This window comes from Wasmannia auropunctata, unplaced genomic scaffold (assembly GCF_000956235.1).
Source record: "Wasmannia auropunctata unplaced genomic scaffold, wasmannia.A_1.0 LD336044.1, whole genome shotgun sequence".
In the NCBI taxonomy this organism is placed as follows: Eukaryota; Metazoa; Arthropoda; class Insecta; order Hymenoptera; family Formicidae; genus Wasmannia; species Wasmannia auropunctata.
This window is the reverse complement of record NW_012026846.1, coordinates 173,618-193,480: the sequence shown is the minus strand read 5'-3', so window position 1 is coordinate 193,480 and position 19,863 is coordinate 173,618. Positions and strand designations below refer to the sequence as shown.

The 19,863-nt window shown below is 45.8% G+C and overlaps 1 long non-coding RNA gene across 1 annotated transcript in view; it reads right to left on the bottom strand.

Annotated features, from left to right (window-relative positions):
• LOC105451774 overlaps nucleotides 1-19,863 on the bottom strand; it is a 142,061-nt gene that overhangs the window by 89,408 nt on the left and 32,790 nt on the right. The gene's annotated exons all lie outside the window — the stretch shown is intronic.

Here is a 19,863-nt window from a genome sequence, read left to right as displayed (position 1 = left end):
AAAGAAAGAGAGTGAAAGAAAAAGAAATAGAGAAAAAGAGAGAGAAAGAGAGCGAGAGAGAGAGAGAGAGAGACAGTCTCAGCGAGAGACCGCCCTCGCTTCACGAAATTCCGCACGTTGATGCAATCACGGGCGACCGCTTTTGAAGGACCTCGACCTCGTCTCGAATCTCCATATTCCATTTTAATGGCGCTCTCGAGGGCTCGACAGCTGCACACGCCTATATAGGTATATATTCCCGGCCGTAGATTTAATTCGGGCATCGATCTAGAAAGTATTTCGCGCGCTTCCACCTCTTTCCCGCCCCTCCCTCCCTCTGAAGACGGCGGTGGCGGCCGCAGCGGTGGGATTCGATTCTGATCGACAAGAATGGCCGAGGGTATACCTTGGGCGCGTAGGACTCTTAAAAATGATTGGCCGCTATAAAAGCGCCCGTTGCACGGTTACCGGCGATATCGTTGCGGAGCTGATGGAATAGAATGGATTTTCTGCGTGATATAACCGGCGTCCTTATGGGCACTCGATCCGGACGACACGAGGGGGGGACGCGCGAGAAAGCGAGAGAACGCGGGAAGGAGAAAACGAGAGGCGGAGAGCCGTGAGTGTCTTAAGATAAGATTTACATGGGAACATCAATCGAAAATATTATATTTCCGTAGTTTATAACCGGCTTAGCCGCGCGCGAGAGCGTGGCAGTTGCACGAGCGAGACCCAGGCAATTCCCGGTTATGATGCACGGCGACGTTTCCATCTAGCCCACGGTTTACGTTTTGGACTATAGCTGTATACGTCTCTCTCTCTCTCCCTCTCTCTCCCCCCTCGTTTAAATCTGGATTAAGATCTGGAGTTAGCACACGCTCTTTCGCGTCGTTTGTCGTTCTTTCGCAAAGGCTCTGCAAATTCGGTCGGGCGCATCTCCCGCAGGACAGAAACATTCACGGCGCCGTTTTCAGGGTGCCGCTCCACTTTCAGAGGTAAAATTTAATGTTCTATTTTTTGCATCGCGCGATATTTATATATAGCTTTAAATTCAGTTACCGAAAAGATGTCGGTTTCCCAGAGCCAGCCGCGGCTGGCTTAAATAAACGATTTGAGTTTCGCATAATGGGAATTATGTACGCGTATATATAGTCGAGTGCGATGTCGCTGATAATTAAAACGGTCGAACGTTACATCGCGACTCGGGAAAATCGGCGTGTGGCGAGCGGTGAACCTCTTTCGCACTTACATTATATAAATGCATAATATATTCCGCGACGTAGCCTGATATTTGACCGTTTCGCCAGGCGTGTACAGAGTGATAGATCATTTCCGGACGTTATTACAAAATGTAAACGTTGCCGTCGAGCGGCGGCGATAGCGAGAATTACTACGCGGATATTATCGTGACGTTGACGAGCGCCGCGCGAGCGGGAAGAGAGAAAGTCCTGCCATTTTACAATCGCCACGCGGCAGCGGCGGCGATGACGTTGCTCGTGAAAAAAAAAGAAAAATCACACGCGCCGCGATACACGCGAAGCAGCCTGCACCCGCGCGGTCTCCGCGCGCGGGTGATCCTTACGAATGGATTACAATGGAAACTCACCGAGAGTGCTACGATTTTTCTCTATTCCCTGCGCGGAATTGCGCGGTTCCGCGATGCGATTTACCGTAAATTCGTCGCACGCGCCGTCGTAAAATTGCACCGATGTGCTCGGCGTTCGTGCGCGTGTAGGTGACGAAAGGTCTCCGCCCTACCGGTTATCGCGAGCGTTAACCGGGGTCCGAGAATCGGTATATTAACTCCCCTCCTTAATTTCCTCCCGGGATGACCAGAGAGAGAGAGAGAGAGAGAGAGAGAGAGCGAGAGAGAGAGATGCCCAATTCTACTGAAAGGGTAAATCCCAGGTGTTAAAGGCTGGAACTTCCGCATGCGGAATCAACAGGGAGTCGCTGCATAATTGAAAATATGAATATCAAGCGAACTTGGCACGGCCATCTTCAGAAATTCAAAGCTCGCGATGAATTACTTACTTTGATAATCTCTACGTATGGATCTCTGTATGTTATAATAGTACATTAAAATGCAATACGTGCTATACACATACGCGTATACATAATCTATTTATATCGATATGAAGCGAGCGTGTCGCGGCGCGTTACATATGCAGCGCTGGATGCCAAACGTATAACGCTCTGCGTTCTTGATCGCGGAAACGACGGGTCCTTAGCCCGGAACGGAAAGCGTTAATGTAACCGGTTTTATCTTCTAATCAGCCCCAGCTATATTCTATATGTAACGCCTACTCACGCGCGATCATCCGCTCGCGATAGCGTGTGCCCGACGGAGTATATTCTGGACGTCCGTGGATATCGCGGCCGTTAAGCGAGATCAACAGGATTCGCGTATTAGTTCCGGGAAGATGTCCGGGCGGGATGGGAGGCGAAGGGTATACGTTGCGCGCGAGCGGGATAAACCGTCCAGGTGGCAGAGAGGATGAAACTTCCGCACCTGCATAACGGGTCTATATACTTGGACCCTCGTTATACGTATTACGAGAGCACGTAGTGCAGCTCGGTTTGCAGCGGCACGTTCGCATGCGGCTCACGTGCCCGGATGGATTTTGCATGTTTGACCCGGGGCTACGTCGCGGGAGTGGCGGCAAAACGGGCGTCTCGTTTCCGGTAACGGCACAGGTGCATCTCGAGATGCAGCGCGTGACGTCTTATCGCGAGAATTCGCTCCTCTTGTCCTTTCTCTCTCTCTCTCTCTCTCTCTCTCTCTCTCTCTCTCTCTTTCTCTCTCCGATGTTTCATTCCGGCAGACAAATCGCGTAACAACTATCGGATGAACAATCGTCGCGCCAAATCGGTGCTTGATCCACCTAATCACTTCCGCATGGTTCCCCACTCATTGTCAGTCGTAATACACAGCCATCCACGACCGAGATATTGCACTTATGCGCGACGGAGCTCCGGCTCCGGCTTTCGCAAGGAAGTTGCTCGAGCCACTCCGCCCTTGGAGTGGCTTGTAAATTTTCTCATAGATATTACATGCGCGAAGCTTCTATAAAATGAATGGATGAATATCTCGCCTCTCCTCTCCGATTCATAAATTCAGGAAGATAAATGTTTACAAAATCCTATATACGCGTAAATAGAAAGATGTATCGTGTAATGAAATAAAATCATATCTGGCACGTATACGCTTGAACGATATATAGGGTATAGCGGGGCAATTTGAATAGTGCAGGGGTAATTTGAATAGTAGTAAGCATTTGCAAGAATTTCAGAAAAATAACAGATTTTAAGATACATTGTCAAGATACATTGACATAATGAAATGTATCTTGAAATCTCTTATTTTTCTGAAATTCTTGCAAATACTCACTATTATCCGAATTACCCCGCTGTACCCTATATTCTAACATGTCCTTAATATTTCCTAAATCGTATCACGTCCAAATCTTATTTTACAATTAGCGGCACACCTATTCGAAAATGTTACTTACAGGTTGCTTACACCGTGTATAAGCGAGCGCACATTCTTGCTAATCCACGCGTCTCTCTTGTGCGGCTAAATCGTGGCGAAATTGGCACGCACACACGAACGCACATTACGTAGAATCCCGTTTATTCGCGCACCAGAAGCGATAGCTATTGCGAGTACACAACAGCCGCATACGCAACGGGCACAGGTTGCTTTTTCGTCCGTTCGTTTGCCAGTAAAATTTTAATTCGCCGTTCAATCAATGCGCGTCGATTCCTTTTTTTTCTCGAGCAATATCACCCTATTATAAAGCCGTTGAAAACATTTGGGGATTGGATTGGAAATCACCGTCGTAATTAAAACAAAGTTTCGTCGATCAGTGCCAGGCACTGATGAATTTTCACGACAATCAGCCAAATAGTGAGATAATAATAGTGAGAAAAACTTTTTTATTAAGTAATTGTCGGTTCGCTTAAATCGTTGTTGAAATGCAATTACAAAATCAATAAAAATAATTAGTTAGGACAAAAATAAATAATATTTAAGTTAAATTACGGGAAAACCGAAGTACATAAATTTCTTATTTATTGGTTAGCACAAATTACTCGCATCCTATAAATTTCTTCAGGAGTGTCTTTATCAATTAAATGCTGAGAAGAGATAATTTTACAACTCACATTCCTAGCATTATGTGATTATAGTCGATATTAAGGATGAAACAATAATTATAGCTAACGATATATCCGCCCGTGTATAAATTATTCATACGCGCTTAGAGTATCGCGTACAAATTACGAAACGCAACTATGGGCTGCGTCGCAATCACGATTGCAACGGCGATTGCGTTTGTTATCGCCGCGGCCCCTCTCAATTTTCAATTTGGATACAGTTCACTCGCAAAGCCCGACATTAATAAATCCAGATTACGAACGGTGAACGAACTCGCCGGGATTTATAAGTTTAATACCGCCGGTAACATCGATATTAGACTTATAAATTCGCCGTTTAATGACGTTGCGTACGCGAACTGCGAGATAATCCCGGCCTGTCACGCGATAGTCATCAAACTGTTAAGAACCATAAAACGGTAGTCTACTCGTTCGATCATTTTTACGCGCGATCGTAAATGTTCATTTAGCCATATATCGTAGCGTTTTTCGTAGACTTGAGTATACCTCTTTTTCTAGCGCGCTTTGAATATGTTCATTTTTCGATTTAATCTCTTTTACGAATATTTCGACAGAAGATACCCACCGCATAATTAAATTTGCAATTTAATGACGTACACGAAATCGCGCACATATCGTTAAACCGACGGACCGTGTGTGTCGAGTAATTTAAACATCTCTGATAAACTGAGCGGAGCGATGTCAAAGTGTTTAAAGGGAAAGCGATTCGTGCATTAAGCAACGGGAATGTTCGAATCACGAGCAGATACCGGCAGTAAATTTGGTTTACCGTAAATTAGAAGAGAACGTCGGCAGCGGCGGTAAACGGCAACGGCAGCGGCGCGGCGTGGCGCGGCGGCGGCAGCGGCGGCGGTGGCAGCAGCAACGACCGTCGGTGGTTTTCACAGATTCACCCCCGGAGCAATGGAATGCATAAGCTCGCGGATGGCCTATCGCCGTGTCGACTTATAATTAAAAAGTTAAATTGAAATTGCTTTCGCAACCGCTTTCGCGTCGGATCTCTAGTACGGCGTCGCGCTTTAAATTGGAACTTGTCTCCCTCCTCCCTGCAACCCTTCTATAATACGCTCGCGCATCGCGAATGCAACGCGCGCGAGCGATGAAACGTTGTCGGCCGCGCGGTGAAAAAGAATCCCCGAGATGTCAAAGTCCGTTATCAATGCGCCACGGTTGCAATTACTTACGCGTTGCCAACGCACAGAGTTTGCGGCGCTAGCTATGCACAATCGTCGTCGGTCGCGCGTCCAATTTTCCACGCCCGTTAATACTTGAAAGCGAACAACTTGCACGGGAGGGTAGTACAAATAAAAATTGCTTCCCCGCGAATAAAATATTCTCGGGGCCGAGAGAGAGAAAGGGTGTATGTGTATTGTAACAAAGAGTTTTTTTTCCTCCTTGTTTTTCTCTCTTTTTTTTTTTTTAGTTACAGCTCAAATTTTTCACGTAAAACAGCGAAATCTATTTCGTAAGCTCAAGCAGAGTGATGAAGAAAAATGGGAGGCGAAAATGGAAAAGGCTGAAAGTGCCAGTATTTCATTCGTTTGGATTCCTCTTTGAGAGGCTGGCTCTACGTGTGGGCGCGTTGTCGAAGTTGCAGACACACGATTCGGGGGTGTCTGAAAAATCGTTTAGCAACGTCGAAAGGTATACATATACATTTTACATATACATTAATAGTCAGGAATAGCTCTTAAAATAAACCGATGATTAATCGACGCATCGGAACGATAATACACATGAAGAGTAATTTAATAAAATATTGAAAAATATTCAATTTTCTTGATGCTTTATACGTAGCACACGTTACAATCAACATTTCACATTTGTATATCAAATAAATAAAAATTCAGAAATAATCAACGTTGCAGCAGGCGCGCGAATTGAATATTCCGAGATGGCAGGTACGTACGAAAATATTCCTTCTGTCGTTAGAAAAGAAGATGCGTCGTGCTTCCGATGCAATTTGTCTCGCGTTGTCACGACTTTTCAGAGTCTCCGACGTTCGCCGAGCTGGATTCGCACTTTCGCAAGCTGATTTTTATTTCAAAGCTCGAGGTGATCGTTTGTGTAGTGCGGTGCGACGTCGCGCTTTATTATTTAAACAGTCGTATCCCGGAAACGAGCCGCTCGAAAAACAGGATTTTGCGAGAATGGAAGAAGTGAAAGGGGCTTCGCTTCGCATGCAGGTTTGCTGTACGTATCAACTTGAAATTTTTGTCGGGAAAATGAATGGAAAAAAAAATAATGCCTAGATCGAAATATGTACAGAGCGCGGCGTTGCCCGAATTCACCCTCATCGTCAAAGAGCAATGAAAAAAAAAAAACGCGCTTTCGCGAAAGCGATTCGATTTACGAATGCGATCGTGTAATGGAAATTCGAGCGGGCTTCGGATGGAAGTTTATCGGGGTCCGCAGCGGGGATTCGCAAAACGATGTAAAAGCGGGTTAAGCAGATACCCAGCGGCGGCAAATACGCGGCCCCCAAATACAACGGGAATTGGCGCTTCCCGAATGGCGCGCAAAAGCAATTAAGCATCCGGCGCGTAATTTCACGAAATTATCCGTTGTCCGGCGGTGCACGGACAACCTGGCGATATTATATCTCTTTGACGAGACAGAGATGGAGAAAGGCATTTCCGATGACACGAGAGAGAGAAAGAGAGGGGAGAGGAAATGGAGAGAGAGAGAGAGGGGAGAGAGAGGGAGGGAGACAGAGAGGAATGTCGCGTATGAGCATAAACAGAGGGAAGAAGATAAATCGCCGGCGCAATATATCATGCGTCAAAGGCGAGCGCAATATCTCCTGGCATCGAAACAGGACCAGAAAACTCGTCACTCTCCGGTCGGTAGGTATACGAGTCGAAAATAAACTCACGCTTGGCGCTTTTCCCTTTTCCCCCATCGCTATCCGCGACGCGATGCGGCTGCAAGTGGCGGCGGCGGCAGCGGTGGCCTGTTCCCTAACGCGTATTTCGCCCGACGGACGAGAAAAATGAACGAGTTATTTACTGCGGAACGATCAAATTTCGCGTTTATCCCGCGCGGACCCGAGCTACCCGGTCCTGCGGTACGTTCGGCAATTTTTGTTTTGTAATCAAGACACACTGTTAATGACCACGCGTTACACGATCCCTGCAGCTCCCGCACGACGGTGGCGCGGGGGAGGGATGGGGGGGGGGCGCTTTTTATTATTACCCCGTCGGTACCGGATGTTATTACGGCTGTAATTGGAGAACTTTAGAGGATTTACATTTCCGACTGCTGCCCGTCGAGTCTCGAATTTGTCAAATTCTTTTAGCGCGTCTCTCGCGCTTTTAACGCTCGCTATATATTTTCATAGTCCGGTAAAAAAATCATTCAAGTTGACGGAAGGTTTAGCGGAGACAGTTGGTAACTGATTTTTCAGGGTAGCCATACAATTCTATGATTCTATACAAAACAAATAAAATAACGTGTCGACGCTTTATTGCCCTGCAGGCCTCATAGCGTTCTCAACGCGCGCTGCCTCACGCGCGAATTTTCCAAAGAGCTCAGTAGTACTGGTAAATTATTGGCGCGGCGAGCGGACTCTCCTCACCCGGACGGATGCATAAATGGATTTCAATTAATGCGTTGCTTCTCCCCGGGCGTAACTTTATTGGACGGGAACGTCTCAAGCGCGCGCGCGTACCGGCCAGCACTCCGGGGCTAGGTAGCTCTCTTGTCGTCCCGGAAGACGGGGAGCGGTCGCGAAAACCATCACTTACTGTCGCACTCCCACGACGACGCTGCATCCTGAATACTTAAAAAGAGTCGCGGACCTTCTTTGAATTGTAAAGCAAACCAAAGCAATACTACCGAACCAACATCCGCTCGGCTCCCTCCGGGAGCCCCCTCTCCCCTCCCCTCCCCCTCGGACTTTTGTTCACCATCTCCTCGCGGCCTCCCCGCACTCACCCCCCGGCCGTTCCCATCGGGGGGCGAAATCGCGTCGCGAAATCCAACTGCGCCGCGCGACAACAGCCATATATATTGTCTACAAAATGCATTCGTGTTCTTGCGTTAAGCAGCGGCAGCCGGGATCATCTCCATCGACGTCGCCGAATAAAACATGCGCCTGGCTGGAAAGAGTAATGCATAGTGGCCATTACGTCGCCATAACGGAAACTAGCTTCAGCCGAGGGGGAAGCCTTCTCGCGTGATTCAGTATCGTATTGTCGTACATAATACAGTGTAAAGCGGATCGCGCGTGAGTTATGAGCGGGATTAAAATTTCCTAATCCAAAATGCAAAAGTTCCCTGTACCCCGGGCTCGTTATTAAATTAAACACGTTTATTAAATTACTAACTACACTTTTCCGACGGGTATTCCCATTTGGTGTCAACCGTGGAAAAGTGGATTAAGTTAATTAGGAAAGTATAACGTCCTCCATCTAATTATGCGAAATCGCTCATCGTGCGGCCAAGTGATGGGAAATAAAAATCGTGTCCCCGCGAACCGCGTTTAGGGGGAAACGGTGTTCGAAGTTTGTCACGGGGATTAATTGCATTTGCATTTTTAAGTGGGCTCGGTGAGCTTACTTATATACTTGCTTCGCGCGGATCACCTTGGCGTTTTATTTGGCGAGGGTGAGGATGCGTACACGACGTCGGCGCGCCTCTCGAGACGAACGCTGCACCTCGTGAAAGAAGAACGCGAAGAATGAAGGGTAAAAAAAAGAGAGATAGAGAGAGAGAGAGAGAGAGAGAGAGAGAGTGAAGAGCAGGCACGAGAGTGTGAGAAAATATTCTGCCCCGCATAACGGCGACTAACTACTTTATGAAATTACGCGCGCCCGTCTAAGGACGCCAAGGTGGTTTTCACGGGGCGACACGACAGTGCGACTGAAATTCTTGAAAAGCCATCACTCTTTGCCGCTTATCGTCAATTCTTAAAAGAGGAACCCGGCTACTGGCAGCGATCTGGGGAATTCTGACTGAGGCGAATCCTACGCTATGACGACAGGCTCGTTAACCTTCTGACGAATGTAGAGCAAAACGAAAGTTCGGAACTAAGAACTCGATCACGCCACGGCGCATTCTCCACCGCGAGTTTCCCACCGTCTGTTAGTTCCGCGCGAACGATTAGAGATTAATTACGAAATATTCCGCCACTTTACTATTATCTTACAATACAGCGTCTGATAATGCAAATGTTGCTCAGTTTTCATTTTGTTACCTATATAACCGCGGATACGCCGGCAATACACGGCATTCCCGAGCTACATGGAATCTCCAATTGCGGTTAATGATCGGGGTAATGAGGAAAACGAGGAGAGAATATTTTATGAGAAGGTAATAAGTTACGCGAGGAATAATGCGAGACAGTTAACGAAGCGCCTTTGAGCGAAAAGATCGTCGATGTCGGGCCGAGGCTCAATTACAGTAAGTGATTCTTAAATACTTTTCTCACGTCCTACTTTGATCAATGTCATTGTTAACTCGATTCTGGTCGACTCGATCAAACTTGAACTAAATTCTATCTCATTAATTTTATTGCTGATGAGCGAATATTCCTCCAGTTTAAAACTTTTATTATTATCAAACGTATATTATACTGCGTTAAAATTATATCTTTATTTTGATTAAAATATAATTATAATTTTGTGACATTTCGAATTTTAGTTAAAGGTTGCTTTGCAAAAAGAAACCTGATATTATTTTATATTATTATGAAATAAATTATATCATGAAAAGCTATTTTAATACGCAAAGCGATCATTGAAATTTTGAATTCGAGAGAGAGAGAGAGAGAGAGAGATGTGTATATGTATATAATTTAAAATTCATTATTTGAAAATATTCAAGATATAAAGTAAATGTATATTTATAAATGCAAATGTGTTTGCTTTTCCGTATATGCGGACAAATTAACTCAGGCGTCCGACTAAATATGCAAGTACACCCATCAAATCGGCGAGATCTGTGTAATATTTAATTAAACCGCGAATTCACGTATTTCTGATACATTCAGTGCTTGTAAAGCGTGCCGATTAATTGATAATAATATATTCCTGGTTACCAAACCAATGCATACGGCCGGCATAAATCAAAGTTTCGGGAACTCGACGTCTCAGAAGTTGAGTGTGGGAATCTAGCTGAGAAACTTCACGTAGGCAATCGTTGTACCGCGAGAAAGACTGACTCGCTGTCATTACCGATCCGTTCTACGTGCTTAATAAAGTTTTCCTTCCCCGAGACGAGAAACTGTAATATTTCACCCTCCTCGCGCGATCTTCTCAACAGTTTTGCTCCTCTCGCGAAGGTCGGCGTATATACGGCGCGGTAAAAAAAAAAAGGTATCGCTCGCGTTTCCGTTCGATTTCAACCAAAATTGGCCTCGCTCAACAATTTCAATAAACTGGATGACGTGGAAATTCGTAAAAATTGACCCGACTATAGATTGGATCGTTCATGCGTGCGAACAAACAGAGCAGCAAACAGTGAGTGATTTTCGCGATTGTTTGACAGCAAGCGCGCATAAAAATTGAAAGTTGTTCTTTGTGTACCGCGAGAGGCAAACGCGATCTATCCTATTAAATTTCTTTCATAGTCCGCCACTTTTACGAGCGCAAATATTCGCGTTTGTTCTCAATCCGCGGAAATCAGACGAAAGTCGAACCTGATCGGAGTCGCTTTATCGAAAGAATCGGGAGCGCGCGCGCGCGCGCGCGGCAATGCGCGTTTTTTTCGTCTCTATTTCTCGCGATGGAAACGCGAGGAAACGCGATACGAGCGGGATTAATCGTGTTTTTTCAGCGCTTCAATTTGCAAGTTGACGTGCCATTGTCTTCCACTGGAATTTCTCCCATTCCACCCTGACAAGTCTGACTGCTTTCGCGACGTAGGTACTCGCCCCGCGAATCGCACACAACGATCTCGCTTCTGTACACCTTTACATCACAACAAAAATTATTAAACATTCGCAGGTCCTGCACACGCCTCGTTTAAGCGTACAAATATATACTTGAAAACTTGTGTATATACACTTCACAATCTTTTACTTACACGTCGTCCGTAAAGAAACAACGCGATCATTTTCACCTATTCAAACAGGCACGTACTCTCCCGGTGAGGAAAACTCCGCGCTTAAATTGCTCAAAGACGAATCCGTAGACGAAAGGAAGCGCGAGGAGCTCTGTGTAAACAGAGCGGGATGATCTTCGTTAAGACCGGTTCTATACGGAAAGATCCCGAAAGTACATATTGGAGCCCATCAAACGACGCCGGTCGGAAAACGCGCGTCGAACAAGAGAGCGCACCCCTCGCCGTCATTTCCATCCTATTCCGAGCTGCACGAGCCAGCCGGGGAAAACGCGCGATGCGGCGCCCGGGGATTAATAGCTCGCCTCGCTTTTCCAATCCGCAAACTGTCGTTCTCGTGATAGCGGGATTCCTTCGTCTACCAACACCATCAACCCCGTCCCTGACCCGGACCGACCCGGCGCGCGGCGGTTTCAATCGGTAATGCACCGCGCACTCATCGTTTCCCCTAAATTCCGCGACTCCGCCCGTCCGCGGTAATTCGTTATCGCGCGATTAGCGCGAGCATGCGAGCTTAATTTCGGCTAAGCCGGAGGAAAAGTTCGTGCCGGGCGCTAATGAAGACCGATTGCCGCGCGCGGACGAGGCAACGCGCGCGGTCGGACGCGCGGTGGCGAGACGAGAGCCGGCTTTTATCGCCTCTTGCTTTCTGCCATCTCTCTCTTTCTCGCCCTTTCCCAACCCCTCCTCCCCCCCCCTCCATTTCTAATTGGATTAGAGAAAATAATTCCCGGTTCCGCACCATTTCACGCGATAACGCGGTGTTTCAGGGCGAACGTATGCTAATTCTTGCTAATGGAGGCACGCCGCGCCGCGACGCCGGACGCGCTAAATCAGCGCTTCTTTAATTCATCTCCTATCACGCCGTCGCGATCGCGGAAGGAACACGTCGTCGAGTGTGCCGGTGCAAGCTTGAAATTGCTATCTCTCGCCGCGCAGTTGTCGACCCGCCGTTGCTGCTCGGCCATGCAAGGTGTCTCCTCTCGCTTATGTGTGCTGAGCACGCTATCCGCTGGTCGTATACGTAATCGAAGGGGTGAATTTTCGATAATGGCGAGAACACGCGTTTTCCAGCGCGTTGACTCGCCGAGAAATTCTCTCTCGTTATTATGCACGTCGCGGCGGTGTAATTTATATATGTTTTTCATTTCTCTAAATAGTAATTTCAAACCCCATCCCGCCCGACACGCTTATGGGCTATCGTCCGTTATAAAAATGCAGCTGTTGCAGTAATAAAAATAACAAGCGAAACGTCACGTTGCAACGAGAGCCGATTGCTTTGAACGTGGGAGAGAACGAGGTTTTTTTTTTCATATAGGTATTTGTCTCCGCAAAACGGGATCATAAACAAACCTGTACATATCCCTCTCCCGAGGTGGATACTGGAATAAACGTCGGGATTTTAGTTATCTCACATACGGGCGCGACAGCTTCCTCGTACACTCGGTCCCCGCGTTTCTAGAGCTAAATCGGCATTCCTATCGACGTTTAATTTCCCGTGGTCTGGTGGAAAACGTAAATTCTCCACGGAAAATGCTGCCGGTGAGCTTCGTATACTCGGACACGCGAGATAATCACGACGTGTTGTTGCTCATCCACCCGTTAAATTCACCGTTGCCGTTACTTTTTTCCCTCTTGTCGCAAAATCGGGGACGTAACCTGCATCGTGGTACACTCGAAGAAAGCTTCCTATACAAGCGCAGTTAATTTACCGCCGCTGACTCCCCGTGCGCGTAAATCGATTATTTAACACCGCGAGCGGAAAACCGGTTTACTGAGAAGCCGTTATATATATATACGATCAGTTCTAGAAAAAGCTAGCGACAAGAACGTATCCTCGAACAAATTTGTACTCACGGAACTTCGCTGTCAAGAATTTTACATTTTAATTTGCGAAACTAAATCTTCATTAAGAAGGCAAATTTAAAAATTGCTTGAGGAATCAACGTTTACCTTCAGATATCCAAAAGTTAATTTCTCAATATGCCTCAATACTTTAATTAAAATAGTTTGTTAATTAAGCTGCCGATTAGAGCTACCGGTAAAGAAAAACCGCCGTGCGCAAGTTGTGTAAAGCACAACGCTGTGTGCTGTTGGACGCCTCTCTGAAACCACCCGTCTAGCTGCAACCGTTTGTAATTATTCTCTGACCTCTTTTTGGAGCAAGAACACGGGACGTCATAATTAGTACATGATATATTGTCACGCAACATACACCCCGACTTTCTTGAAATTTTCAAATTAACCCTGTGCCGACGAGTTTCGTTAGCTCGCGCAATTTTTATTTTGCGTTGGAACAACAATGTTGCGACGCAAAAGATAAACCATGCAGTATAAATTGTGTTTTCTTTTGGAATCAACAAAAAGGTTAATTGTTGCTAATAATCTTGCTAATACGTGCTAACAATTTTAGCCACACGATTAACATCGGGATGTACCATGCACTTTTTTGCAAATTTATTCCTAATAGAGATAAAAGCTTTCATCGAAAATAACTGTTACACAATTTCTGGTATTTATTAATTATTTATGGTATTTTCAGATTGCATTAATTATCGTAAACTGTTAATCGCCTATTCAACAAATTAATCTAAGAAACTTATTTTTATTTTATAACATTAATAGCATCAGAACTTTAAGTATACACGCAAAGAACAATTTTGCTGAATCCAGATCTGAAAATAATTTTTGTTCAACAATCAAAATTATTTTGTGCGAAAGTCAAATTGATTGCTAGAAACGTTTTATAGCAATACTTATCAGTTTTAACATTCCAACAAATTATTTTGATGATTTAATAAAAAATTATTTTCAGATCTGTTTTTTAGCAAAATTTTTAGGTCTTTCAACAAAATAGTTCTTTCCGCGGTAATCATTTCTGTTAAACATCTTTGTAGAGAAAAAAACCTGCATTTTCTATTGCAATTAACCATTTAGAATACTTATTTTTGCCGCGAGAAGCAATATCGGTATACAGGACATGCGATATCGATTTTGCTCGATTCTCCTCTTGAAGTTCTGACCCAGTCGCCGTCGTAATGCGATCACGACCTCTTCAAGCATTACATACATACATACATATATATATATATATATATAATGTGTGTACGCGCGCGCGTGTGTATGAATTTTCAATCTAAATTTAGCTCTTTGTTGTTCGACGATACATACTTTAGCTCCTTGTTATTCGATGGGACATACTTCACAACGTCGTACGTACATTTGCCATGCTCTTAGTGCACTCATGCTGCTTACTTTTCAGAACTTGAACCAGTCATATTCCCAAGACATTATTTCGATGCAAGATTTAAATTTCAGGATTAAAATTCAATAATTCATACTAAAATGTACGCGGATTTAGATTGTAAGATATATCGACTGCGCTGTCGCAAGGTATTGATATTTGTTCGTGCGCAGTCTCATTTTTCGCCAAATAAAAGGACCAATTTCTTTTGACCTAACCGAACAGGAATTCGCGTGTCTCATGCGTCGCTCACGGGAAAATCGCGGAGCTGAGACTGGAAAGCCGGACGACGCGCGTGTGCGAGCAAGCATTGTCTTCGACAACGAGGGGATCTTTCTTCGGGCTGGTTATACGAGCGGATTATACGAGCCACAGTGTACGCGAGCCTCATCTCCCGGGTGCGAATGCGACGCTCTATACCTCACGTAATGGGGTCCATTTCAGCCCGAGACCGAGGGTGGCAGTTGCAGGTCGATGCCAAACCGGCGCGGCGAACGGCGGGCGAGACGAGAGGGGGACAGCCTGAAACAGCTGAGAAATGGGGGCTGCTTGGTGGCAAAATATTTGAGCATACGCTACAAATGTTTGCCCTCGTCCTCGACATCGCGTAATAAAGCGGCAAAGCTCTTTTCCGATAATGCCCTTTTCCCTTTCCGTCCGACTTCTCGAGCCTCCCCCATGACCCTTCGAGTCACCCCTCATGGGCATTGTCGTTGTCGGCGCCGGTAGCTTTTTCCAGGGTGTCTCTGAGACCGAGAGGTTGAGGATAATACGGATAAATTGAACAGCCCAATGCGTTTTACATCGCGGATAGATTTATTTTTTATTTTTCTACATATGGTATATATATGGAAACGCGAATTTGAGAAGCAGGTCACGCTCTATTATCGTTCATTGTTATACGTTGTTTACTCCGCTTTGTTTTTGTTTTTTTTTCAGTATTATTTAGAAAAGTTATCGCTTTCAACACTCCTATTGATATTCCTTTAGTAAAAAAAAAAGTTCGAGTCATTAATACAATTAAAATTCCCTTAGGTTTTTAACATTAAAATGAGTATTCCCTTCTACACAGCACCATTTATAATGCCGCGTGTAATAATCTTATTTTCGCAATAAAAAAAATTCCTCTCACAGTCAGTCAACGTCGCGGCCGATCCCACTTTTTTCTATTTAACGCACGTGACTTGGAAGGAATTCCCGTCACGTTAGTTACGCACGTTCGAAAACGCCGCTCGCGGGCGCTAAAAGGGAGCCGAGGTGACAAGAGGATTGCCGTTCGGTAGCGGAGAAATAGATAGAGAGCATCGGCATTGTATTGCGTCGCATCGCGACGCGTCTCGCGAACCGCCGCGCCCGCGCCGCGCCGGCGAAAACGCGATCGAAAAGGCAGCGAATTAAATTCGGCGGCCGGCGCCGAATTGATAACATCGCTATTCGCCGGGACAAATTCGTTAGTCCGGCATTATTTCCGCGAGAAATATCCCGACGCAATTTAAAACCGGCACGAGTAGCAGCGGCGAGTTATATACGACGAGGAGAACGCGTGAGGAGGATGACGTGAGAGGGAAAGAGAACGAGAGTGAGAGTGAGAGAGTGAGAGATAGAAAAAGAGAGTAAGTCGGGTGACAAATTGCGGCGGTCGCAATTTCTCGACGGTGGCGTCGGCGGAGGAATAAAGTGGGCGCCGCCGCCGGCCGGCCGCGTTTTGAGGAAACGTTGATTAATTCCGCGTTCCCGCACCCGCGTGAGAACGCGAGGACGCGAGAGGTGCCAAGGCGCCGCCGCCGAGGATAGATAGATAGGCCGGCGGAACAGGTGGCCTGCAGGTGCGAGGTAATGGATATATCGGACGGCCGATGAAACACGATTAATCAGGAGCAGCTCGCCGCCCGTCGCGGGAAGGAAGGAACTTTTCGAAAATTTGCGGGGACCATTCGTCACGAACGCACCGGGCGACGTCGAGAAAAATTGCTCCCGGCGAGTTTGTTCCCGGTTCCGCCCGCCGCCGCGCTCTGCATCCCGCGTTCCGTTTGCCGCCCGCGCGCGAGGCGGGGTGTCGATGGTATTGCGTCGCCGATGGTATAACCGCGATAGCGTTTACAACCGATCTCCGTGCAACATTGCGCTCGAAATTACCGCATTTACGCATTTAGCTGCGCTGAGAGAGCATTTGCTCGATCGATTCGCAGAAATACCGTTAGGTATTTACACGATGGGCGTTACGGTTTATACGAGAGATGAACATTCTATCGTATCGTAGCCGTACACTGTTAAATCTATAGCGTCAAACTGAACCTTATTTAAATCGCCACTACTCCTATTTAATAAATAGTTATTTTTAACTAAAACAATATAGTTATTTTAAAATAAAACAATGGAATTTAACCCAAATTTGGATTAAATTTGAACTGTTTTAAATTATTTAACTCCATTGTTTTAGTAAAAAAGAAATATTTATTAAGTAAAAGCGGCGACTTAGATAAGGTTCAGTTTGACACTACAGATTTAACAGTGTATATACGTGACGAGGAATGTAGAAAAAATAATCGTCGTTTGCAGTTAATTACACACTGTTAAATTTATAAAGTCAAATTTAACTTTAGTTAAGTCGCAACTGCTCCTGTTTAATAAATATAATAGTTATTTTTAACTGAAAGTGAAGTTAAATAATTAAAACAGTTCAAATTTAACCCAAATTTGGGTCAAATTCTATTGTTTTATTTAAAAATAACTTATTGTTTAAGTTAAAAAAAACTATTTATTAAAATAGGAGCAGTGGCGACTTAAAATAAAGTTAAATTTGACACTATAAATTTAACAGTGAAATTATTAAAAATTATGTACAAAATGTAACAAAATTGTAACAATTGTAAAAAAAAACTACAACTCACAAAAATAGATCGTTCGCAGAGCCATTTATTACAGTAGCGAAAGCCATCAATAGTTTATTTTATCTTTTGGTGCGAAAGGGGTGAGATCACACTCGCCCACTAAAGTTCGCGGCATGGGTAGCGACACGTGTGACGTCCTGGCCGAATAAACAACAATCAAAGTCCGTGCGCGGTTTGCAGCTGTCGCGATCGGCATGGCAGCCACCGGGGCGCTCTCGATAAATAAACGAGTAGCACGACGTGTGTGGCATCGGTGCAATAAACGGGCGCAATTACGCGGCCTACCGTTCCACGTCGTACGCCTTATAGGCGTCGTGCCGTAAATGCCGCGCCCGCACGTCATCTTATCCCGGAGACACGAAATGGTCCATGAAAGATATAAGGTTCGTTTCTTTTTGTCCTTTCGAGACCCCGGTGCCAGGAAGCTGCACGTACGAAACGCGAAGGTCGGTCCGAAAACTCGCCGGATGAAAGAGTCACGAACCCCGGGACCGATAAAACCCACGCGACCGGGGAGGAAATGACACGGGGAGGGAGGGGAGGTCGTCGCCGATGTAAGGGGTTGCACCGAGGCAATCGAACGAGCGACCACGAGAGCGCCGATAGAATTTTTCTTACCGAGACCGAACTCTCGAGAACCGAATCTCGGTGCGATTCACATGAGAGTTTGTGGCTCTATAGAATGACTTGAAACATGAATAACGGGTGTGCCTCGCTCAAATCGCCGATTCGTTGCAGGCCACGAATCTCTTAAGTTTCCGCGTATGATATACCGCGGTGAATTCGACATGCGCGTTTTCGTGACATTTCTATACATTTCGACCGAGAATTAGCTCTCGAAGGTCCACATCTCAATCGTATCCAATGGGTCGCGGCGGGATATTGTCGGTGCGCGGACCTCCGAGGCGAGAATTCTGCTCGCGATTCACTCCCCGCGCGGTCGAACCGACCCGGAACGTGAGGGCGCGAGGAAGTAAGAATGCTGCAGGGGAGTATAAACGGCGAGGACAGACACGCGAGGAAAATGAAAGAAAACTCAGTCAAGGGACGGGAAATTCCGGCGGTTCGCCTCGCTCGGCGCTCTCGCGCGGCACGTTGGCGACAACGACGACGACGACGACGACGACGACGACGACGACGACGACGATGACCCCGCTGGTTTCTCCTCGACGAGAAACGAAGGAGAGGTCGTAGGTCGAGGGAGGTGCCACGAGGAAGAAGGTCTACCGACTGCAACGTAGCGAGAAATTACGTTTCCGCAGTCAGCACCGCAGACATTCCTCCACCTCCTTCTCGCTTGCCTCGTTCTCCCGTATCCTCTCCACATGCATCCTTTCGCGACCGCAGCCGCAGGAATTTCGGGCCAGCATGTATAGGGACTGCAAGAAGAGCCGGCCCTTATACTTTTCCGATCTTCTCCTATATTCTGTCGATCACGTTCTTCTCTTATACCCAGCGTTTCTTGTATGTAGGATATACGTGTAGTGCACTGCACTGCCCGCTCTACGTTATGTTTTTATTTTAAATTGGGAGGAGACCGTTTGAAAATTATTATTATAGATATACTAATTTGAGATTGAGATACTATACTTATTCTGCGCTCTCTTTCTGAGATATTGATTTATCGATTTGACTTGAGTTTTTTCCGACTCGCTTGAAATACATTCATTTTATTTGTATTATTTTTTACCGCAGCACGTAAAAAATTTCGATCTGTTCGACCGTAAAAAACATAAATAAAAATATACATGTATATTTTTGGTCACAACGAGCATTATTTTTTTATCGTTCCATCAAATCGCATAAACCAGAGATGTAACGTCGCATGCGTTAATAATTACATTCTACACAAAAATAGAGAAATGCAAATTTTTTGCTGCATTTGATTGCGAGTAATAATAAAGAGAGCGACAAATACTTCTCGAGAGATATGTACTATTACCGACAAATTATTTCCATCAATCATCCACAAACCCCTTATAGCTCGCGTCATCGACCGTAACGCACAATGGCGATCTATCACACCGTGAGAAGCTACCTTATGAAAAGTTACGGAGGGACGAAAACGGCTATAAATCCAAAGGGGAATTTAAATCTCGTAAAAAAAGTATTTCCTGCAAAGTCGCGCGCCGCCCGCGCGCCTAGATATCATAGTTCGTAAATTATCCTTATCGATCTTTCGGCGAGGTATTGTCAAAGTGACAGAACCAAGGAGCGGCCGTAGAGTCATCCGGAGCCTGGGTTCGCACTACGAACAACGATTATCTTCACGTTACAGCCCCATAAAGGTGGCCGTGAGGCCGTCGGGTCCCGTAATTAGGGCCGAAAGGAATTTACCCCTCTTTAACGGAGAATGAGTTTCTCATCGACCCGACAAAACTTTCGGCCGTGACGCTCATGCTTTATCCCATAGACGTACCAAACTTTGGATCTTGTTAAAGCGGTAATTCGGAGTATAAGTCACTCGAGAGTAACGAGAGAAAGAGAAGGAGAGAGAGAGAGAGAGAG